General features: G+C 41.9%; 1 protein-coding gene and 1 long non-coding RNA gene across 3 annotated transcripts in view; one reads left to right on the top strand and one right to left on the bottom strand.

The window, feature by feature from the left end:
• Positions 1-22242, bottom strand: part of LOC309538094 (uncharacterized protein) — a 177426-nt gene that overhangs the window by 131786 nt on the left and 23398 nt on the right. The gene's annotated exons all lie outside the window — the stretch shown is intronic.
• Positions 678-22242, top strand: part of LOC309538102 — a 129118-nt gene continuing 107553 nt past the window's right edge. Inside the window, exon 1 of the long non-coding RNA XR_014222109.1 lies at positions 678-969. This is a non-coding gene — a long non-coding RNA (uncharacterized lncRNA). The remainder of the gene's footprint in view (positions 970-22242) is intronic.

The following is a 22242-nucleotide window of genomic DNA, read 5'->3' as shown; positions in this document are numbered from 1 at the left end:
TGGCCACAAAGATGGAAAGTATAGCACATGTCCCAGTACAAACATGGGAAGGATGGGATATGGGATGGCTCACCAATTGGTTACCTAAAAGGGATACTATTGTCTTGCTTGTTTTTCTTGACAGTAGTAGTGATGGTTTTATGTATGATGCCAAGTATCATTTCATGTTTTAGAAGTACAATTAGCAAGATGATTTCGAATGAAACTCTACCTCATATCATGGCCCTATACAGAGCTTTAACTCAGGAATATGATGAAGTTCAAGCTATCAAGGACTCTTGGTGGCAAGGTCCTTGAGCTTGAAAGGGGGGAATGTGGCATCTGAATAAGCCTGCATTTTATTAATGTTTGATCAGGACTTGTATATTAAAGAGAGAGCTTAGATTTTCAAAAGTTTCAAGCCAGCAGTTTACAACCTTGGTAATGTTTATTCTCCTAGACAAGGGCCCCTTTTGATTGATAGCAGAAAACAATTCTCAAAGTCGTAAAAGCTGGAATTACAGACTGAGAGTGTAAAAAAGGGCAGAGACCAAACATAATAAAACCGTTAAACTTGAGCCACAGGACAAAAGGCCAAGAGCACATGGCTGGCTAGAGAAGGGGGGGAGAGTGTAAAAAGGGGAAGAGGCTTTTTCTCCTATTTTATTTTGAGGCTGTAAACTGTTTCTTCCTTTTTACTTTGAGGAAGTTTATCCTTCTAAAAAGCTATCTATGTTATGTATTAAATATATTGTCTTAAATGTAATTATGCAAAGGATTTAGAAAGTAACAAATTTAGATGTTAGATTCTTATTTCATAGAATCATAGAGTCCTAGAGTTCGAATAGACCACAGGGGCCATTGAGCCCAGCCTCTTGCCAGACAAGAGACGCCAAAACGAGCCCGCATGACAAATGGCTATCAGACCTTTGTTTAAAGACCTCCAAAAGGAGATATTTCATTGATGATGCATGAGAATATGAACCCAAGGTCTCTGACATCTGTTCAAGATAAAATTTTAAATTATTAACCATCTGTTTTGGAGGGCAAGGAAGGCAAGAGGTGAGCTGGTAATTAAGATTCCTTGTTGAGACACATGTAAGATATATTACTACTTATTTGTCATTTATAGATGTAACAATATATAGCTCTTTGTGTTCCATATAAGGACAGGAGGATATGGGTGTATCTTTTAGAATTAATTATAGCAATCAGCCAATAGGAAATCCAACCAGGCTGATTGAACAGAGGCAGCCACAGGAGGAGCAAAGGGGGGCTGGATTAAGGGAATATAAGTGCTGGCCATAATGGCAGGAGGCCAGGCCAGAGCTTGGTAACTATATACCACTGTGCCTCTTATTTATTTGTCTGACAAATAAATTATTTTTTAAATTTCTCTGTTGCTGCGTTGAATATTTCATTCCAGCTAAGCGTTAACCACAAGCAGGGTGCTACAGTGCCACATCGTGCCTTACAACATTATAAATACGCTGTAAAAAACACATAAAATGTTATAACTTGGTTTTGAAGGTTATGGTTGGCTCATTCAGCAACCAAAGAGAACTGCTTGTTAAATTTATCTAATTAGGCTATTTATGCCTAGGTGCAAATTCTGCAAGTGTACCCTGCATATAGGATTCAGCTTGTTTGCAGGAAGCACCTTTTACTTTCAATTTCTTTCCTATTCCTATGACACGGGGAAGGACTGGCTGTGGTTGTCATAACTGATTTTGTTGATTTAGAACATAGAAAGGGAGAAAGTTACTTTTAAGAGGCAAACAGGAACTCCTGCTCAAAAGGTTCCCAGTATACAGAGAATAATTTAAGTGAATAAATGAAGGTGAGAGCAGGAAATACAGAAACCCATTTTAGGCTAATAAACTGGCGGCTATCTATAAATGTGAGTTAATGAAACATTCAGCTAAACTAAAAGTGTTGGGGATGAAATTTGCACTGGGAGGGAAAATCCTAGGAGGAATAATGTCTAATCAGAGCTTAGTGAGTTCATTGACCTTCTTGTTCACTAACTTTAGGTAAAGGTAAAGGTACCCCTGCCCGTACGGGCCAGTCGAGTCCGACTCTAGGGTTGTGCGCCCATCTCACTTAAGAGGCCGTGAGCCGGCGCCTTCCGAAGACACTTCCGGGTCACGTGGCCAGCGTGACGAAGCTGCTCTGGCGAGCCAGCACCAGCACAGCACACGGAAACGCTGTTTACCTTCCCGCTAGAAAGCGGTACCTATTTATCTACTTGCACTTAAGGGTGCTTTCGAACTGCTAGGTGCTGGAGCTGGGACCAAAAGATGGGAGCTCACCCCGCCGCGGGGATTCGAACCGCAGACCATACGATCGGCAAGTCCTAGGCGCTGAGGTTTTACCCACAGCGCCACTCGCGTCCCCTAACTTTACTTGTTCACTAACTTTACTCACTTTACCTCACAATTGCACTCATTTCACACGCTAGCAAGGTTATGCTTAAAATTCTACAAGGAAGGCTTAAGCAGTATGTGGACCGAGAACTCCCAGAAGTGCAAGCTGGATTTAGAAGAGGCAGAGGAACCAGAGACCAAATTGCAAACATGCGCTGGATTATGGAGAAAGCTAGAGAGTTCCAGAAAGACATCTACTTCTGCTTCATTGACTATGCAAAAGCCTTTGACTGTGTCGACCACAGCAAACTATGGCAAGTTCTTAAAGAAATGGGAGTGCCTGATCACCTCATCTGTCTCTATGTGGGACAAGAAATCTCTATGTGGGACAAGAAGCTACAGTTAGAACTGGATATGGAACAACTGACTGGTTCAAAATTGGGAAAGGAGTACGGCAAGGCTGTATATTGTCTCCCTGCTTATTTAACTTATATGCAGAATTCATCATGCGAAAGGCTGGGCTGGATGAATCCCAAGCCGGAATTAAGATTGCCGGAAGAAATATCAACAACCTCAGATATGCAGATGACACAACCTTGATGGCAGAAAGTGAGGAGGAATTAAAGAACCATTTAATGAGGGTGAAAGAGGAGAGCGCAAAATATGGTCTGAAGCTCAACATCAAAAAAACGAAGATCATGGCCACTGGGCCCATCACCTCCTGGCAAATAGAAGGGGAAGAAATGGAGGCAGTGAGAGATTTTACCTTCTTGGGCTCCATGATCAGTGCAGATGGTGACAGCAGCCACGAAATTAAAAGACGCCTGCTCCTTGGGAGAAAGGCGATGGGAAACCTAGACAACATCTTAAAAAGCAGAGACATCACCTTGCCAACAAAGGTCCGTATAGTAAAAGCCATGGTTTTCCCAGTAGTGATGTATGGAAGTGAGAGCTGGACCATCAAGAAGGCTGATCGCCGAAGAATTGATGCTTTTGAACTGTGGTGCTGGAGGAGACTCTTGAGAGTCCCATGGACTGCAAGAAGATCAAACGTATCCATTCTTAAGGAAATCAGCCCTGAGTGCTCACTGGAAGGACAGATCCTGAAGCTGAGGCTCCAATACTTTGGCCACCTCCTGAGAAGAGAAGACTCCCTGGAAAAGACCCTGATGTTGGGAAAGATTGAGGGCACAAGGAGAAGGGGACGACAGAGGACGAGATGGTTGGATAGTGTCTTCGAAGCTACCAGCATGAGTTTGACCAAACTGCGGGAGGAAGTGGAAGACAGAAGTGCCTGGCGTGCTCTGGTCCAGGGGGTCATGAAGAGTCGGACACGACTAAACGACTAAACAACAACAACAACTTTACTCAACAACAAAACCAAGCATTTTGAAGCTTGATTATTTTTCTGACTCCCACAACCTTCAATGCCAACATTTTGGTACCATGTTTCTACATGTCCCTGATCCCACACATTACATTTTGACATGCATGCAAAATTTGTCACTACAGTGGCATGATATTTTGAGAACTTAAGTGCAGAATCATGGTTTGCCATGGAGAAGCTGGCCTGTTACAACCATGGAAAATTCACAGAAATCACTGGGTCTCAATCTTTCCTAAAGAAAAAAGTGGTATTTGTGGGAAATTAAAATTACTATAAGCAGAAAAATAGCATTGAAGAGTGAAATGCATCTTGAATTGCCAAAATGCAGTATTTAGAAACAGTAAAGTAGCATGTGGGGGTGGGCAATGGGGGCAGTAGCCCTGGGCACAAAAATATTAGGAGTGCAAAATTTCAACACCCAGTGCTGACTCAATATACCCTAGAGGATGCTCATATTCAAATAGTTTGAATCACCCACAAGTAGAAAACAACAATAACAGTGAGCCTTAGGAATTGAAGGGAAAATGCCTGGAAGGGAAGAAGTCATAATCATAGGAGACTCCCATGCACAGAGCGGTCTGTCCCACTCTCTTACTTTGGCCACTTAAGTAAGAGAGGATGGTGCTAATGTACCCATTGTCTTCCTCCTCTCTCACTGAGCTTTCTTCTGCCTTCAGCCTACTCTGCTCAATAAAAATGCTCTATGACTGAACCTGCTTGGTGATCACACTCCCAGTACCTATAGGCTTCCTGCCACTATGGCAACTGAGCCACATTTTTCCGCCATCTTGTTCTCCCTGTTGGCTAGGCTTGGTTTTGGCAGCACTGCTTATGCAACCTGGACATTATTCTCCCAGAAATCATTGGAGTCTGTGTCCTTTGTTCCAGCTGGTGATGAGGGGGTGGCCTTCTGCTTGACCCAGACAGAAGCATCATCCTCAGAGGCAACTATGGGGTTGCAGCACTCATCTCGCTTTCAGGCCGAGGGAGCCAGTGTTAGTCCACAGACAGCTTTCTGGGTCATGTGGCCAGCATGACTAAACCACTTCTGGTACAACGGAACACCGTGGTGGAAACCAGAGTGCACAGAAACACTGTTCCCATCCTATTTATCTCCTGGAACTGGTGTGCTTTTGAAGTGCTAGGTTGGCAGGAGCTGGGGCAGAGCAACAGGAGCTCACCCCGTCACAATGATTAGATCTGCCAACCTTCTGATCAGCAAGCCCAAGAGGCTCCGTGGTTTAGACCACAGTGCCACCAGCGTCAACAATGTACTGGATGAGGAGGAATGGATGCAGTGGGGCAGGGGAAAGAATCAGAGCATTCTGTTTGTTTCACATTTAACTGCATGTAAGGGTCTTTTGTGTCCTGAATAATAAAAGGTCTTATAAATTTTCATACTTACTTAATCAATTTATCCTGTTTTGATTCACATACTAATGACAGATACATTGGAATGATATTCAGAGGCCAACAGGAATGCATTTGAACGCCGAGTGTTGCTCAAACTGTATTAGCATAATTTCATGGGAGAATATGAACTAAAGCAGTTTCTAGTGAACAGCTTGTCAATATTTTATTTGCTGCAGACTTCTCTCCCCGCCCTCTCACCCACCACTCTGTAGGCAGTTCTTTGAAGTTGCAATTGTACAATGCAAAATCGATTTCTGAAGCCTGGACTTTAAATACACTGAAAAGAGAGAAAGTTAATGTGCTTGATGTAGGGAGTTTTCACACAAGAGCAAAAAGTAAACCTCCACTGGATTAATGTAAATTATTGTTAAAAAGTAGGGATGCATCAAACCAGGACTTTAATTCCTGCGCATTTCATTCAGCCTTCCTACATTTTGTTTGTATGTGTGCGTGTATCTTGGCATTCAATGTTTAGGCCAATATTTATCCACAAGAATAGAATAGTCAGACGCAAACCATCGTTGCATATTGCATGTGTATTTTCTGCAAACGGCTCGCCTGGGCATAATGTTCTTCATTCAAAAACACAAAATATCTCTAATAGCAGAATAAAGACCGCTTACCAGGATTCTGACAATGGCAGCTGTTGCAACCCAGCACAAATGCCAGGGAGTTGAGGGAAGGAAGCAGTAGTCCATGGGGTTGGCTGATGTAAAGATTTGTGTAAGGACTTGTGGTATTGCTCACCAAATTTCAAGCTCTGGGAGCAGCGGGGAATCTGCGCACAGCCTGTCCGCTGCTCCCTGAGCTGCTCTTTGGGGCTGGGGGGGGGGAAGAGCCACGCTCTGTCCCTTCCCCCACCTCCCACAAAAGCACCCAAGAGCCATGCTCCCTTTAAAGAGCCGCACAGAGAGTGTGTGTGTCTCTTGGGGGCTTTTCCCGTCAGTGACAGGCTGCCCTTCTCCCTCCTTGGGGAAAAGCCTGCAAGCACAGCACACACACTCCACGCGGCTCATGAAAGGGAGCGCTGAGCAGAGCCTGGGATGCATGCAGGCTCTGCTCAGCGCTCCCTTTAAATAATATTTTTTTTCTTGAATTCCCCCCTCTAAAAACTAGGTGCGCCTTATGGAGCAGAAAAATACGGTAATACAAGTACACGGATGCTAATAATTGACAGTGTGTAACACTCACTAATGGAGAGGGGCTGTAGCTCTGCCAAAGAAGACCTGCTTTGCATGCCGAAGCTCCCAGTTTTGATCCCAGGCATCTCAAGGTAGGGCTGAGATGAAATCCCACAGAGCCACTCCCAGTTCGCATTGGCTATGTTGAACTGAATGGACCAACAGCCTGACTCAGCATAAAGCAGCTTCCTATGTTTCACCCTGTGGAATGCCCTCCCATCAAACGTCAAGGAGATCAATAGCTATACAACTCTTAGAAGACATCTGAAGGCAGCCCTGTACAGGGATGCTTTTAACGTTTGATGCTTTATTATGCTTTGATATATGTTTGGAAGCTGCCCAGTGTGGCTGGGGCAACCCAGTCCGATGGGTGGGGTACAAATAATAAAATTATTATTCATTATAAGTGGAAGATCTTTTTTAAAACGGAAAAGCACTTTGAGAGATTAACTTTTCTTTCCTTGCCTTTGTATGAAACTAACTAAGAGAGTAACTGTCAGGGGTTCAGGAGCAGAGGCGAGGGCAAGGGAGGAAACAGAGAGCGAGGGGGAGGAGGCAGAAGAAAAGATGAGTGATGACGACGACCCGAGATCTCCGAGTCTTTCCAGTGAATCAGAAGATTCACAAAAAGGAGCACCAGTGGCCAGGGCAAGGGGGGAGACTAGGGGGACACCCCAGGAAGATAGAGCCAGAGGGGACTCAGAGGGGAGCAGTTGGAAATCGGGACCAGCGTCACCGCCAGAGAGCAGGGATGAGGAAGGGCGCCAGGGATCAAGCGCTGGCAGCTCACAACAGGAGGGAGGGCACGAGTCAGGAGTGGCCACACCTCCATCGGGGAGCGAAGAGACGGTTAGACGGAAAGTGGAAGGTTGGGCGCGCGCGCCAAGTTCAAATGCACAGGAAGGTGGCGCAGTAGGCAGCCCGGAAAGGGAGCCAGGTCCTAAAGCCCGGCGCAAGGAGGCAGAAGGGTCCGGGGGGTCAGCGTCAGAAGAATCCCGGAAGGAAGAGACCCCGGGGGGCAGAGGGACCCAGAGGAGAACTGTCAGGCGGAAAAGGTGGAGCAGGGCTAGGATATTAAGTTGGTGCACAAGGGGCGGAGACTCAGACGGAGCTTCGCCGATCTAAGCATAAGACGTAGGGTTGCGCGCAGCAGCTTGAGAATGGAGACTGTAACTCAATAAAGACTTTTATTTAATGATCGCTGGCTGGCGTGATCCTCTGTGAGCTAGGATCTGGAAGCAACCCTGACAGTAACCTACATGAATATGTAGCAGAGACTGGCCCTGAGGAGTGGTTTGAGAGTGGAAGTTGTCAGAGAGGAAGGAGGATGCAAAGGGAGTAGCTCAACCAGCTCCTGGCTTTCTCTTAAATAATGAATTTTCAAAACAAATAAAAATGCAGTTCATTTTAAGGCGGTGGTGGTGGGGAGTTGACAATAAGAAAAATGTAGCAGGAGAAAGCCATCTGCTGATGATGCTAAAGGTTCCATGTATACAGTCCCTTGAGTACTTTTAGCCAAAGAGAAAGTTACAACTGTGTTTGTGGCAAAGTACAAAAATAGCTTTGTTTCATTTGCCACCTCTATCCGTCCATGTCTTGGGTAATATATGAATTTGCTATGACAGCCATGAATAATTTAGAAATTGTTCTTGCCTGTCCTATGCCTAGTTTAGTCTGGATGCATAGAACATTTAATATTTCATGCCAGGAGCCTTTTTTATGCATACCAGCCCCCCCCCCTCACCTCATTTCTATGAGCTAAATAGCTCCAGGGAAACTTTAGATGACCCTCCCTTCCTTTTGTTGTCCTCCATTAAACAGAATATTTTAAAAGAGGGTTTGGGATGCATTAACATTATTTATTTAACATCTTAATTACTTTGTTTCAGCTTTCTAATGATTTCAGATCAGGTATTGAGTTTGTCGCAAGACCTCTGGAGGGTTTTCAGCGTGGAGAAAAAATGTGGGGGGAAAGATCCTAGGGAAATACAGTTTTGGGGATTATGTTTTTAAAATGTGTAGTGATCTCCTGCTAGTACCTTTAAACTCATGGAAGGGATTTTCATCCAGCAGAGATCTCTTCTGAGTGAAGTGGAGAACAAGTCCTGCGGAGAGTTGCCCTCTTCCAAAACAGGGTGTAAAGTTGCTATAGTGGTGGGAAGGAGCCAACAAAAATGGCTTCCCCTCTCCCACTAGTGCAGGTCTCATTTAACTAAACAAATAAAAACCCACCCTGCCATGAGCATAAGAGTATTGGCTGAATGCCACCTGTGGCAAGGTCTCGATGTTCGCCATCTCAGGAATGAAGTTTGCTCATCACTTTTGGCTGCACTCATATGAGCAAAACAAGCAACACTAAAATGCTTTGGCACGAGAAGAGAAGTTAAGCCATAAACTGGAGTTAAGAACATTCATCCTGATTTCTGTTGCGCTGGGAGAGCCCGTTAAGTGCAGATTCTGCTTTCCAGCCACTGTTAGCTCAAGGCTGTCATTTGAAGTTCAGTCCCCAGAAGCCCCGAGTTCAGCTGCAGTTCATATTCTGCTGTTTCATTGGAGGCAGAAACTTGCATGCTCAAGAGATGGGGTTCCAATTCCTCTCCTATGGTTGACCTAGATGTCATTTAGTTTCTGCTGCCGTGAATTCATTGGAAATATCTGAACAGGTGGAATTCAATTCTTGTCCCTCAAGAGGGGAAAGACCCACTCTTCTCCACAGGCTGACTTATCTCACAACTGTAAATATAATGAAGGAAAGTGACCAGAGTTGGAAGAAACTATCCTGCTATTAATCTATGCACCATTCAAGAAGCCCAAATTTGAGCAAACTTAGTATTTTGTTTGGTGAGCGTGTTCCAGAACCTCCAAGAATCCCTATTTTCAAGAAGCTGTCCCACTTTCTGATTTGATCCTGGAATGTCCCACTTTTCTTTTGGACATGCATGTCTTCCTTGGAGAAATGTTGGAGAATATGAAGTTATCAAACCAATGAGATAAGTAACTATACAACCTTTAGAAGACATCTGTATAGGGAAGTTTTTTAACGTTCTGAGTAAAAATTAGTTAAATAGCACTCTCAATGGGTTTCCACCTTCAAGTTTTAAAATAAATATCCACAGATTAGATCCATCCAGATTAATGATTTTTTGTTAGTAATGTCCTTTAATTTCAGTCAGTTTACTCTTGAGTAGAACTAACATTTGATGCTTGAGAAAGAAGTTATTCGGAAAAATAAAGAATGGAAGAAGTTTGTCAAAAATGCTTGTTGAGTCCTGTAGTATGCAGAAGGAAGTTGCTTTGTTTGCTAATTGACCTGAAGCTAAGATAATTAAAATTTCAAGACAGCCAGATTGGATGGGGGCAGTGGAGACATGTAAAATGTCTCCATATGATGTGTGTTTTCAGTTATCATTCTGATCCTAAACATGCTTATTTAGAAGTTAGACAGACTGATTTCAGTAAGATTTACTTCACAATAAAGTGTTTTAGAATTTTCATCTTCATGAAAATTCTAATTAAAAATTTAAATTCTATTTTGAATTTAGCCATTGCCCCTTGATCCAATAGTCTTTTATTTTTATTTCTGCAGAGAAAATAATAATGGGCAACCTTCCTTGGCTGACTTTTTGAAGAGGTCTTGTGCAGGTGCTAGTGTTTGTTCTTTTCACAGTTAACTGGTGAAAATGCAGCAGAAGTGATGGAAAGTTTGAACCATTGAAGGCCATGGTACCTATCTTCCAACTCCACATCCCCATGGTATGGTGGCATGATGTTCCACTAAGCCCAATTGCATGGTGGTGCTGTTGTGGGACTTGACATATTTCCGCAGGGCCTGCAAGACAGAGCTGTTCTGCCTGGCCTTTGGTTTGGATTCAGTCTGACCCTTACGTTTCCCTCCCCTTATGGTTTTGATTTATGGGCTACTACTAAAATGAGGCTGCATTTTAAATTGTATTTTAATTAACTTTTTTCCACTTTCCTATTATGTTTTATTGTAATTTTCTTGGTGTTAGCCGCTCTGGGCCGAGTTCTGGCCAGGGAGGGCGGGGTATAAATAAAAAGTTGTTGTTGTTAAACACCAACATAGTAAGACTACACTCATCCACAATGTAATAATGTATGAAGATTCCAACCTGGCATGCATTGCGAAGACCTGGGTTTGGGAGATGGATGAAGCAAGTGTTACCAGCTCTGCCCCACTGGGCTGGTTATAGGGGAGGAAAGTTGCTGCAGTTCATCAGAGTTCACTATCCCTTACTGAGAAATTTCTCTGCCTTGGAGTGGGACTACATTTCCAACTACCTTGCCCTTAGCTCAGAAATACACTGGGACCCAGTGCAGCGCTTTTACCATAAGTGCAATATGTTAACACAGAACTACTGGGCCACAGCATTCTTGACTACCTGCTATATCCAAACCACCGTCAAGGGTAGCCCCATGTAGCTGATATAGCAGCTGATGCTGGAAGAAAAGGCCTGGCCCCTGAGGACACCTGTGCCTCCATGGACATCAATGGATCTAGGAGCCCTACCCATCTGTGCATCTGCTCCTTCAGGGAGAGGGCATCCTCATCTACTTACCTGTGTGTTGCTGCTGCTGCTGTTGTTATTAATGGTAGCAATTTCTCTGCTTCCCTTTGGACCACATCAGCAAGGCCAAGAGGGGAGGGAGTCTTGTCACCTGGGCAGCCCAGGACCTCCATACATACTGTCCAGGCTTGCACCCAAAGGAGGTCACTTAGATGCTGATAATGCCGTGGTTGACCTCACCCTCCATTGCATGAGACAGACAGATGCCAAACACTGTAGGACTATTCCTGAAAATATGTATGACCGGAAAGCTTGTTTCCAATTAAAACGTTATTGCTTACAGCGTTTCTTGCTGGAACTACTGGGGAATAAAGTGAAACTCACCATAACAGGAAGGTTTCTTTTACATTAAAAAACAACAACAGATTTTACTAATGGGGAATACTAACAAAATGTTTTCTTAAAAGAAGGAAGAAAGATAATTAGGAGCCTTGTATGTTATTCTGAAAACTGTAAGAAGTTTTATTTCTTTTGAAGAATCGGACCCGCTTCTTCTCCCAATTAAAACCAAACCCTGTGTTACTGCTTTCTGGACACATAAATCCCTTCCATGTGTTCCTCCCACCACACAAATAACTGTCAATGCGTGTGCGAGGATTATTTTGTTATGCATAAACAGTTCTTCACAGAACTCTCTATTATTTATCACATTAAGTCCTCCCTGAGCTGTGCCATGCCTACACTTGCAGTAAACTCTCTGATCTTCGCAGTACAACAACAGATTTCTACATAGTCATCTCCCCAAATGGCAACTTGCACTAGTTCTGGAGCTGATTAATGGAAAGGAAATAAAGAGACCTTCAGAAGAATCTCTTAGTAGTAGAAGAGTGTAAAGAAAAACAAAACACTCATGTTTGCCTACAACATTTTCATGTACCCTAAAATCATCCTAGGAAGAGTAAAGGGCAATCCATGGTCTGATGAACAGGAAAGCTTATTTTTTTTGCCCAGGGACAGCTTGAGGTTACAGGGGGTCCCTTGGCAAAGTTTTGTTTGGTGAACCACCTATTTTGCTAATTGGCCCTGGCAGGCTTAACCTGGCTGTGGTGGCAGAACTCCAAGTACCACTGCGTGCCTGGACTTAGCCCCTTTGAATTTCCCCACAATGCACCGGAGTGATGCTAGGTCAGGGACATTGTGGGAAATTAAAAGGGTAGCTAGATCCAGATGGCTTTTGCTACTTCAAGTACTAAGCCAAAAAGGAGTGGGGAGCTACAGCAGCCATCACTAGTGGGTTTTGCCAGGGTGCCTCTGGTAATATCTAGGTCGGAGTGGAGAAGACTCCCACTGACTGTATTGGCTGCCACATCCCAAAGTAGTTAGAAGCACCAGTTGTGTGAGATCTTTCCTTTCAGTTTTTCCTCATGCTATGCTTGAGGGAGACAATAATTGCCTTCATTCGCCCTCATGGCAGAGCAATAGTGCCTTACTGTTTTTTAGCTGGAGGGAGGGAGGTGTGGCTTTGAAGCATGGGTAGGCAAACTAAAGTCCGGGACCCGGATTCAGCCTAATTGCCTTCTCAATCCGGCCCTCGGACAGTCTGGGAATCAGTGTGCTTTTACACGAGTAAAATGTATCCTTTTATTTAAAATGCATCTCTGGGTTATTTGTGTGGCATAGGAATTCATTCATTTTTATTTTTATTTTCAAATATAGTCCAACACCCCACAAGGTCTGAGGGACTGTGGACCGGCCCCCTGCTGAAAAAGTTTGCTGACTCCTGCCTTGAAGACTGGCAACCACCAAAGTCCCTGGTGGGCTTTTGACCACACCATACCTCATTAAGAAGCAAACAAGTATCTATTTGTGGTTCATACTAATGAACTTGCAGCCTCTATGGTTTTGATGGACAGGACAGGAATGTGTGGATGCAATAAAATGTTTGGATACTTTTTCTTCTTTTTTTGCCGCCACACCAGTGAAGGCTATTTAGGTTAGATTCAAGTGTGACCTATACATACCAATGTTATTTTTCAAAGATCCATACATTGGAGGTAGCCACATCGTGGAAAGCATCCTTGCATACATTGAAGCCATATGGAAGCAGAGTGTGGGAATCGTAAAAAGAGCGCGTTATGATGATAGTGGTTCTGCTAACAAAAAAACCCCACCCTACCACCTCTTGGCGAGTAATGAGCCTGAAGCAGCTGGTCTACCAAAGTGCACAGACTTCCAGATGGCGGCCTTGATGGTTTTATTGGGCAATTAAGAACTGAATGCTTATGTGAGAGGCCAATGGGAGGCATTGCTTTGAATGAGGGGAAGACCCCAAACCTCCAAGGGAAGACCAGTTTCAAAAATAGTTACGTTTGAGTAAGAAGTTTCTGTAATTGCAACCCAAATGGAAAATAAAAAGGAAAAACCTTTTAAAAACAGGAAAACCTTGATGTTATTCATATAAAATAGAAAATAGAAAATAGAAAATATAATGTGTAAGCACCCCAGCTCACATCTATTATTAGATGTATTTCAGAAATCCATTAATTAATTGTTATTATTATTAATAATAATCAGTACTTTTTTTGGGGGGGGGACTCAAGGATACCCACAAATGTTAAAAGTCTGGCAATTACTGTAATAAGTTCATGGTGAGTCCCGCCACAAAATTCTTTTCATAAAGTAAAACATTGATGATAATAATAATACAATTATTGTTGCTCACTTAAATCTCTCTCTTACCTAATCTTATTATTATTATTATTATTATTATTATTATTATTATTATTATTATTATTATTATTATCATCATTAATACCCCACCCATTGGGCTGTGTTTCCCCAGCCACTCTGGGCACCTTACAGCATATATAAAACATAGTACAGTAAAATAACAAACACTAAACTGAGAAGGCCTTCTGCCTGGTTCCCTGGAACTTGGCTTCTCACAGTGAGGGAACTGCCAGAAGACTCTCAGAGCTGGACCTCAGTGTCCAGGCTGAACGATGGGGGTGGAGATGCTCCTTCAGGTATACTGGGCTGAGGCCATTTAGGGCTTTAAAGGTCAGCACCAGCACTTTGAATTGTGCTCATAAATGTACTGGAAACATGAATTTGCAGAGATCAATGGGTAGTATTCAACCACATTGTACTCAAGGAAGTTGACTTAAATTAATGTGCATGGCTAAGTTCAGTGGATCTACCTAGAGTACAGCTTAGCTGAATACCACCCAATGTCCTCAAGCAATCCTAGACTTAGGTAGTGATTTGCATCACAAATGTCTCACCATTGCACTCCAAAGTAATTAGTGGCAAGGTGGTCAGCATTAGATTAAAAGCAGTCTTCTCTTTATAAGGGCTGCAGAAGTCCTATTGTAGCAAAGTGAAGTTGTGTGTTCAGACCCAAAGACCTCCCTAAATAAATTCACACTTGACTCAAATTTTAGTTTGGTTTTTGGCAGAATTTAGGCCACAACTTTATTGATTACAGAAAGTGATTGGTTGCATAGGCTCTGGTTTGACTGGTTGCAGGTAGCACTGACCCAGAGTTCCAGCATAGGTCAGCCAAGGGTGTACAGTGGTGCCTCGCAAGACGAATGCCTCGCAAGATAAAAAACTCGCTAGACGAAAGGGTTTTTTGTTTTTTGAGCTGCTTCGCAAGACGATTTTCCCTATGGGCTTGCTTCGCAAGACGGAAACGTCTTGCAAGTTTGTTTCCTTTTTCTTAACACTGTTAATACAGTTGCGACTTGACTTCGAGGAGAACGCGGTGTGGTAGCCTTTTTTGAGAGTTTTAAAGACTTTGGTGATTTTTGAAGCTTTTCCAAAACTTTCCCAACACCGTGCTTCGCAAGACGAAAAAAATCGCAAGATGACAAAACTCGCGGAACGAATTAATTTCGTCTTGCGAGGCACCACTGTACACCTGGATAAGCAGAAAGCCGGAAACGGGCTAACAACAACACCCAAATGTCCCCCTGGACTCAGGCACGGGCACAACCCACTCTCAGGTGTTGACCAAGCCACCGGGTCCCTGGATTCCTTTAACAGAATACCCTTCACATAGGGATGGCAAGAGCGTTCCCCCATCCCTATCACCTGAACCAGAGCCTATCCGCAACCTTACAAGTTGTGACAATTTGCTATGTGGCAGGTGAAACCCAAATGGCAATAGCCAATCAGCCAAGTGGGGAAAATTCCTGCCGTGCCCCTGTCCCAATGGCAGACGACACATGATGGCATAGCAAGGTCAAGCGCACAAAACCTAAAATTAGGGAGAGGTGGGCAGGTGTTCCAAATGCACACGCCAAAAGAGGAAGCTCTGGGTCACATGCATGGGCATAAATAGGTCCCTCAAATCATTTGGACTGCACCCCATTGGCCAGATTGAACCCAACATCGAGGGACCTACCAATAGGGTGTTGTGACTGACAAATCTTACCCATCCACAACACGGGATCGGTCTCCAGGTCTCACCACAACACCCTCTTTGAGGGAGGACATGATTAGTTTTAAAATTACAGGCCCTTCCACCTCGAGAAGCTAGGAACCACTACTCATGTTACCAAGCACCAAAACTTTTTCTTTCTTTCTTTTTTTGCTTTTCACGTGCATAGGTCTGCAGTGTCGTAAATATTTAGATTTGGTACTTGGCACTATTCAAATTTCAAGCAGTGATGTATTTCTGAGATATGTAGGTCCATTAAGAGAGTGCTGCATGTCACTTGCAAAACTTTACCAGATTAAATAAAAAATGCTATGTACTGAAAACAGGAATAAACAAGTCTTCTATCAATGGGCTACACTGCTAATTAAGCCTGTATCTAAAGCATTTTTTTTCAAGGGACTGAGTTAGAGCTGCAGCAAATTGCTGTGATCTTTTGCTCCCAGAGCAAAGAGCCACTTTTTTTTGGTTAGAAGCAATAGGCGGTCACATAGGGGTGTATTAGCAACAGAACGAACAGAACAGAAGAGAACAGAACATGAACAATCAGGCACTTGGTGCTCCAGGTGTTTCAAGGATGTAGGGCTCAAGTATGTAGAGTTGCTTTTTTAAGGGAGACCCAGTGGTTTTTTTCTTTAAAAATGTTTAGGGGTACTCTCATTTTCCTACTCATATTGAAATTCTGCCCCTCAATGAGGCCAAACTTAGATTCACAAAATGTTTAGGGGTATACGTACCCCTGTGTCCCCCAGAAAAAAGCACTGGGAAGACTTCGGTTTTTTCAAGCTTTCTGGGGGAAACCTAACCCCAAAATAGTGGTTTTAAGCTGTTTCAGCTGCTTTTTCCACCACATTGCCATACACCCAGGTTTTCCCTGACATTTTGCCAATTCAGCAAAATTCTGCCCCCCCACCCCGACACCATTTTTACACCAGAAAGCCAGGACATGTCAGGAATTTTCCTGACATATAGCAAGCCTACAAGTATGCCAAACAGAATGTCCAATCTCATATTTTGAATGGGAAATCAACGGCAACAGCCAAATTTCATTTGTGTGTGTACTTTTTTTTTGGGGGGGGGGGTTCAAAAGAAGCAAAAAAAGCATAGGACAGGGAGCTCTTATCACTCCAGCAGTCTGATTGTAGTGGTTATGAAGTCCAGGCTTCAGCCATTTGGGTGCAATATAATATGCATTCATATTATAGATCATGCAAGAAATCTTGCTGTGAGAGTTGCGATGGGCCTTTCTCCCATAAGCCAGAGGCAGAAAAGACCTGCTTCTTCCAGCTACCAGCCCATTAATTACTCGATTCCTCCTTCCACGCTCCTTCCCCTGGCCCTCGGATGAGTCATTTCCTGGGTGCCCTGAGCTTTTAAGAGGAAGGGTGGCATACAAATGTGGAAGGTGACAAATGAACCGAGGGACATTTCTTCCAATTGTCAGGAAAACACAGCTCCAGTTTGAGGGACTCCGCTGTGAAGTCTTGGGCTAATTACTCTCTCTCAGCCTAGCCTCCCTCAAAGGGTTGTTGTGAGGAGGATAAAACTGGGATTGGGGGAAACCATGCGCACCCCTTGGAGGAGCAGTGGGCTGTAAATGGAAGATAATAGTAGAAATTCTGTTTTTCGACACATGGTGTAATGGGCAGTCAGTACATAATAATGTTTTTGTGGGCACAGCATTTGACTGGGACAGAGTTCGTTTTGAAAAGAGGGTTATAGTAGACGCTCAGGTTGTGAACATGATCCGTGCGGGATGCACGTTCGCAACCCACAGCAGCGCATCTGTGCATGTGTGGGTTGCGATTCAGTGCTTCTGCACATGCGCAAAGCACGATTTAGCGGTTCTGCGCATGCGTGACCGCCGAAACCTGGAAGTAACCTGTTCCGATACTTCCGGGCTTTGGCGCGTTCGTAACCCGAAAAAACGCAACCTGAAGCGTCTGTAACCTGAGGTATGGCTGTACTTATGGCAGTGAGCATAGCCTTGAACATGGTGGTCCCGGCTGGTGCTGATGGGAGTTGTAGTCCAAAACCTCTGCAGGGCTCCAGGCTTGGGAAGTGTCTCCACCAGGACCTGGCGCATGAACCCTGCCCCCTGTGTTGACACTGGCAAACCTGTCTTTTGCAAAAACAGCCCAGAGGGAAGGGAGCAAGAAACACGAAACGAAACTGGTGCCTGGAATCCCCTTCAAAGGACCTCCTGTCCTTGCCCCCACCCCAGTCCAGACAGTGTCAGATGAAAGTTAACAAGCCCTATGTGTGTATGACGTTAATCTCCTGAAATTAATCCAGGCCTCGATTGCGCACTTTGACGGACAGAATAACAGCCTTGTCTTTGCAACCGGCACAGGTACCACTGTAGCAACAACAACAACAACATTATCCCCAGCCACCAATAACAATAATAAAGCTAGTCTCACTGAAAGATCACGTCCCTTGATTTTGTTGAATTAAGCTAAGTAGTTTAAACCGAATGCTGAATAAACCTGCAATTAATTAATATGCATAGAGTGATTTCACAAAGTTAAGTTAAGTTAAGATAAGCAGATATATAAGACTGAATGTTTAATTATTAAGATACAAAAATACAATCTCAATAATAAAGTTATAAAATAATAATAAGGAAGTTATCCACAGGTGGAGGGAAGACACAGGGCAAGAAATAAGAAATGGATAAATGTTGGTACATAATGAAATGTGAAAATGTGAATTTACAAATATAATGTATATGTATCATTATGTAAAGATTTCATATATGTAAAGGTAAAGGGACCCCTGACCATTAGGTCCAGTCACAGACGACTCTGGGGTTGCGGCACTCATCTCATTTATTGGCCGAGGGAGCCGGCGTACAGCTTCCAGGTCATGTGGCCAGCATGACTAAGCCACTTCTGGAGAACCAGAGCAGCACACGGAAATGCCGTTTACCTTCCTGCTGGAGCAGTACCTATTTATCTACTTGTGCTGGTGTGCTTTCGAACTGCTAGGTTGGCAGGAGGAGGGACCGAGCAACGGGAGCTCACCCCGTCATGGGGATTCGAACCACTGACCTTCTGATTGGCAAGTCCTAGGCTCTGTGGTTTAACCCACAGCGCCACCCACGTAACCTTCAGATATGTATTGCAACATTAATAACAAACAAACAAACAAACAAACAAACAAACAAACAGCAATTAATTGATGCTGTTTTGAATGGTATTGTGCTATTATCTTCCTTCGTGGGTTGTGCAAACCCCTATTCTGAATAGGGGAGGGGTCACTGGGGATGAGTTCATGGAACCAAGTGGGCAGTGGCTGAAAAAAGTTAGGGACCCGCTTTTCTAACCGGGGTAGGTGCTACATTCCAATAACAGAGCGTTCCAAGAGCCACTTGGAGACCATGCTGGAGGATGGGGTGAGTGCATATTTCCCACCCCCACTTTGCTCTTTCAGCCCACAGCCGCTTGTGACAGATGGCATGTGGGTGACTAAGCGGATATAAAGAGTCTTTGCCTGGCCGTCTTAGCCAGGATCTTGCAGACAATGTGCCAAATTAATGGGAAGAAAAGGTGGAGAATGAATGTTTTCTTATTAAAAAATGAAAAAGTAATGCAAGGAGCCAGAAAGCTGATGAAGGAATATTTTGAAAACAATTGGAGGAAAGGGACAGATGTTAAAACAGTGTGGGATGCTGGGAAGGCGGTTGTTAGGGGATATTTCATACAACAAAACTCAATAGCATATAAGAATAAAGAAAAAAAGAAAAGGGGGCTTTTAGAAGAAATTAAAAGGAAGGAAAAATTGGCCTATGCAAGCAAAAATAAAGAGAGATTAAATCAAGAAATTAAATTACTGAGAGTAGAATATAATAAAATTATAGAACAGGAGGTAGAACAACAAATCAAATTTTGGAAATATAAAAATTTTGAATGGGCAAACAAGCCAGGCAAGATCCTTGCCTGGCAACTAAAGAAACAAAGAAATGAAAAATTAATAAATAAAATAAGAGTAGAAGAGAGGACAATAAGGGATATGACAGAAATCAAAAAAGAATTTGAAAAATATTACAAAAAATTATATCAAAAAGATGAAGTGCCAATAGAAGAAATAGAGGAATATATAAAGAAAAATAAATTAATAGAGATAGCAGAAGAAGACCATAAATTATTAAATGAACCAATATCAACCATAGAAATTAAGGAATCAATTCAAAAATTAAAAATAGGGAAATCCCCAGGTCCAGATGGCATACCAGCAGAATACTACAAAGAAATGTTAAATGAATTAATTGACCCACTAAAAGAAGTAATAGAGGAAGCAGTAGAGAAGGGGAATGTTCCAGACTCTTGGACTCAAGGGTATATAACGCTCCTGCCAAAACAAGGTACGGATTTGGAATTGGTCTCAAATTATAGACCCATTTCATTGTTAAATTCCGATTATAAAATTTACGCAGGATTACTGGCTAATAGGTTGAAAAAAATTATAGGAAAAATAGTACATAAAAATCAGGCTGGATTTGTGGAAGGTAGACAAATAAAGGATAATATCAGAAATATAATAGACATAATGGAATATCTACAAGTAAGAAGAGACAAACAAGCAGCCCTGATTTCAATCGATGCGGAGAAGGCTTTCGACAAAATCTCATGGGAATTTATGAAAAAACTATTAAAAGAATTGTGTCTAGGTGAAAAATTCCAAAAAGGTATAAATGCAATATATAACCAACAGAAAGCAAAAATTATTATTAATGGAGAGTTTGGAGAAGAAATCAACATCTTTAAAGGTACGAGACAAGGATGCCCCCTATCCCCAATGTTATTTATAATAATATTAGAGGTTCTATTAAAGAAAATAAGGCAGGACAACCAAATAAGAGGAATAGCAGTTGGTGAAAAAAGATATAAGTTAAGAGCCTTTGCAGACGATGTTATGATCACAACAGAAAATCCCCTACAATGTACACCTAGAATATTGGAATGCATAAACGAATATGGCAGATTAGCAGGATTCAAATTAAACTATGGGAAAACCAAAATACTAGTGAAAAATATGGAAGAAAAAGATAAAGTGAAATTACAAGAAATTACAGGATTGGAAATTAAAAAGAAAATACGGTATCTTGGAATAAATTTAACAACAAATACTATAGACTTAAGTAATGAGAACTATGGGAAAACATGGAATGAAATAAAAAATGATTTGCAAGTATGGGGAAAATTAAATCTTTCCTTACTAGGGAAAATATCGGTAATAAAGATGAACATATTACCAAGGATGATGTTTTTATTTCAAAGTATCCCAATACTAGGAGGAGATAAATGTTTTAATAACTGGAAAAGAGACTTGGCTAAATTCATATGGTCAGGAAAAAAACCAAGAATAAAACACAAAATAATGATAGATAAGAAGGAGAGAGGAGGATTTGGTCTCCCGGATATGGAGTTATATCATGATGCGGTGGGTCTGACCTGGCTAAAGGAATGGATCAAATTAGATGACTCGGATGTATTGGATTTAGAAGGAGTAGAGACGAGATTTGGATGGCATGCCTATTTAATAGATGAAAAAGTGAGAGTACATAAAGGATTCCTAGGGCATATAATCAGAAAATCTATATATAAAATATGGGAGAAATATAAAAGACTTTTAGAACCGAAAACTCCCTGGTGGGCATCGCCAGCAGAAATTGTCGCAGTGAAGAAATTAAATATGAAAGAAAATTGGGCTACCTATAAAACTGTATTAAAGGAAGAAAACAGGGAATTGGAATTAAAGGACTACACAGAAATTAAAGCTCATATTAGTGATTGGTTTCAATATATTCAAATTAAGTATAGATTAGCAAAAGACAAAAAGTTAGGATTTGAAAAAGAAATATCAAAATTCGATAAATATTTAATACAAGAAAAATCGAAAAATATATCTAAATTGTATAATCTGATTTTAGAGTGGGAAACAAAGGATGAACTGGTTAAAGCATCAATGATTAAATGGGCGCAAGACATTGGGAAAAATATTATGTTTGAACAATGGGAAAAATTGTGGAAAGAAGATATGAAATTCACCATGTGTTATATACTGAAAGAAAATTACCTTAAAATGCAACATAGATGGTATTTAACACCTGAAAGAATAGCAAAAATGAATAAAAATTGTAGCGATATCTGCTGGCGATGCAACACGGAAAAAGGTACTATGATACATATATGGTGGAATTGTTTAAACATCAAACAATTTTGGGAAATAATATATAATGAAATGAAAAAAATGTTTAGATACTCATTTAGGAAAACACCAGAAGGCTTTTTATTGGGAATAGTACCAGGAAGCCTAAAGGAAGAAGATAAGACCTTATATTTATACGCAACAGTAGCAGCAAGGCTATTGATTGCGAAAAACTGGAAAAGTGGTATAATACCGACAAAAACAGAGTGGCTTGCCAAATTATTGGAGTATTACAATATATCCAAAACAATGGAAGAAATTGGAAGGATTTCAAAAGAAAAGATAGATAGGGACTGGAAGGTGTTTAAAAGATACTTGCAAAATCATATCGAAAAATCAGAACTCCTATTAGAATAAACAAGTTCCGTTTCAAATACTGAAATATCAAATAAAATGGAAAACAACGTGTAATAGAAAAAGAAGTATGAAATTAGGGTAAAGGTGTGTGAAAGAAAGTAATAGAAGTGGAAAGATATTGTAATTGAGTAGATTGGAAGTCAACACAAAGGTGGGGTGAAGGGTCGGTGGATGGTGATGGGGAAAGGAACTATTTGTGGGATTGAGTGTAAGTATGTTTGAATATTTTTAAAGATTGTATGAAATGTATGTTTGTAAATTAATAAAAAGAAAAAAGAAATAATAATAATAATAATAATAATAATAATAATAATAATAATAATAATAAAAGAAAACCAAGGCGCGGCTTCCTGCAGCCAATTGGAAGCTACAGAAGTCG

The sequence above is a fragment of the Podarcis vaucheri genome, assembly GCF_965113315.1.
Source record: "Podarcis vaucheri genome assembly, chromosome: 7".
NCBI classification, from domain to species: domain Eukaryota; kingdom Metazoa; phylum Chordata; class Lepidosauria; order Squamata; family Lacertidae; genus Podarcis; species Podarcis vaucheri.
The sequence above is the reverse complement of the archived record's forward strand: the minus strand, read 5'-3'. Positions and strand labels throughout refer to the sequence as shown.